Here is a 3227-nt window from a genome sequence, read left to right as displayed (position 1 = left end):
CACGTGGTATGTTTATTTATGGCGTAACTGGGATGTTACCGGGTGTTCACAGCGTCTGCTATGCTCCTCTGATGTTACATGTGAAGGGGTAAAGCTGGCTAAGTGTTTGTCTTGTGTGTTGTATCCATAGGGGCATCACGGGAGACAAGTGCAAGGGTCCTATACCCACCTATTCTGGGGGAAGTATCCTTATTACCATGGGAACCAAAGTAACGGTCCAAACGGTGGCGCCATATCGTGTATTGTACAGCAGATCTGCTATATGTTTCATATAGCGCGTTGAAGGTGCTGTTCTATTGAATAATTTAGACGGCACAATTAGCGTTATGTGCAAGAAACTATACCTTAGCAGAGCTGCCGTTTTGCTCTGTTTCTATGGCAACGGCAAACGTTTACTCGATTTAACGATTATTTCTGGGATGGTTTAGACATTCAGCAGCGCTAGGAGCGATCCTAATGCCCCATTGAGTTACCAAAGTCTTCATTTCGAATTGCCTTAATTTTAAAGCTGCAGTTCCACCCGCTGACTTTCTCTCGCTGTAATGTACGTTTTTCATTAGCCTTTATGTTGTAACATCTCGTTTATGTTTAGAGGTGAGCAGTGGCGACTCTAGAAACAATATATAGATACACAAGATACCACAGTCAAACTGGGGGGGACATTCATAATTTCCACCATTAAATCATACCACTGCTGATATATATATATATATAAATATTAGCCCCAGTTGCCGATATATATTAATATTAGTCCCTGCATATATATATATATATATATATATATATATATATATATATATATATATATATATATATATATATATATATATATAAATATTAGACCCTGCTGCCGATAGCAGGTATAGATCAACACATTAACACACAAACCCAGCTTTGCATGCCTAGATCAATTGAAATTCACTTGTGATCTCAGCACTGAAGGTATATATCAAATCAACAGAATCAGACATACAAATCCAGTATTTGCAGGTATACAATAACAAAATATAAAACGTAGCATTGCATGTATAGATCAAATAAATACATGGAAACAGCATTGCAGGTATTATCGTATCTGCTCGATTATAAGATGACCCTGAATATAAGACGACCCTATAGGAAAAAAGTTTTGCCACTAAATGTTAATTCATGTAAACTATTTTTTTTAATAAAAGCTATGATTGAGAAAAATATTTTGTTTTTAATTCCTTTTATTTTCCAACCTGCCCCCAGGCTGGTCACTCTGCCCCATAAATGCCTTAAACCCCTATATGCCACTGGGCCCTATGATATGCCTTTTGACCCCCTATGTGCCACTCTGCCTCCAGAATTGCCTTATACCCCTATATACCACTCTGGCATTTAGGGGGTTAAAAGGCATATTATGGGGCAGGGTGGCATATAGGGAAGTATTAGGCATTTCAGGAGGCAGAGTGGCGTATAGAGGGTTAAAGGGCATTTCTAGAGGCAGAGGGCAATCCGCTGGATGGTTCCAAATTCAGCAGGGGGGGCAAGGAATAACCTAGGGGGGGCAATTGCCCCCCTGTAGTGACGCCACTCACAAAATGGTATATGAACCACAATGACTACATTCAAAGGGGCAAGCCACAACTTCAAATATCTCATATTTCAATAGACAGGCTGGTTCGCTATAAGGTTTATTTCCTAAAATAAAGGTGGAAGAATATTACTTGAGTGAAAAAAAAAAATGGTTGAAACGTTTTTTTTAGTTAGTTATATACCCTATACCCTGCAGAGTACTATGTGGTTGTCACTAAAGGGTTAACAAATGGATCCCAACTTGGAATTTATTCTTAATTGTCATTGTCTGATTTAGTTCTTTGTATCAGTTTTGTGTGATAAAAAACGTGCACACACCCGCACTGGGATTAAACATTTGCCCCGGTGCCCCACTGGTAACTGCCCTGTGTGTCCAGGGGCCACTGCGCCCAGGATATGTCTTTCCAGCAAGAAATCATCATTTTTTTTTGTAATATGCTTTTTATTATCGATATCAATAAAGTTGCTATCGCTAAGGCATATAGTAGTGTAAATGTTTCAATACAAAAGAATGCGTTAAGAAAACATTGGTGGCTTTATATTTTTTGAAATATGTTTTTATTGATCATTCATAATCACGAATAAACCTTTGAAGACACATGCGTGTTTTTCTAATGCTGTATGTAATCATTTGGAAGGTTGGAGAATCAGTGAGAAAAGTTGCCGGACGTCCATCGTCCTGTGTAGGGCCCAAGACCACCAAGGCTACGTTCAAAAGGCCCAGCAGGTACCTCAACAACTGAGGGTACTAGAAACTTGGCTGGATTATCTCCAGACTGTGAAGACACCTTGGTGCCTCCTGGGCATACCTGGGAACTTTATGGCTCCGGCTACCTGAGTCCCCCCTTGCAGGATGCGGCAAGAAAGTCCCGCTGGCGTCAAAGGGCAGTCCCGCTGGCGTCAAAGGGCAGTCCCGCTGGCGTCAAAGGGCAGTCCCAGTCATCACACAGATTAATTCTCCTGTTGTCCCCGGAATCACTTCCAGCACCAGCCAGCATGCGCACCTTGGAACCCTGCTATGTGTAACCAATAAGTAGACACAACTACCTTGAATTGAGTACCGTGGGAATTAACAGTTTATAGAACAGAACACAGCATATTTATACACAAAAACATCAAGACAACAGACCAAAAGGGCTCAATCAGTATGTAATTGAATTACATCACACAAGATTTAACTAGAACAATTGAAAAACTAACTTTTCGTGTGGTCGGTTGATATTAATGAGCGGTCCCGCTGACATTAATGAGGGGTCGGTTGACGTTGCGTGCGGTCCGCTGACGATAGTGAGCGGTCCCGCTGACTGTGCGTGCGGTTGGTTGACGATAGTGAGCGGTCCCTTGTAACCAACTCACTGAGAAGCAGCAAGGCCATCGTTTTGTCCCTGAAAAAGAGAGTAGAATCAGACAGTCCAGACTTGCAATATTCAGGCAGTATTGTCAGGGCCCACAATAAATATGGAGAAGGGGCTATAGGGTTATTTACATTAATAATTAAGTAAAGACCAGTACCTCAAATAAATAATAAATAATAAATTAGTAAATAACTCAAGTTTGGTATATCAAAAGGTAACCGAGTACATCACTTTGATCAATGTGCGATGGGTTCTTCAGCCACAAGATGGCAGCATTGGACATGATTACTTCCCTTGCCCACATTAAACATG

Source organism: Spea bombifrons, chromosome 9 (genome assembly GCF_027358695.1).
Source record: "Spea bombifrons isolate aSpeBom1 chromosome 9, aSpeBom1.2.pri, whole genome shotgun sequence".
Classification (NCBI taxonomy): Eukaryota; Metazoa; Chordata; class Amphibia; order Anura; family Pelobatidae; genus Spea; species Spea bombifrons.
The sequence above is the reverse complement of the archived record's forward strand: the minus strand, read 5'-3'. Positions refer to the sequence as shown.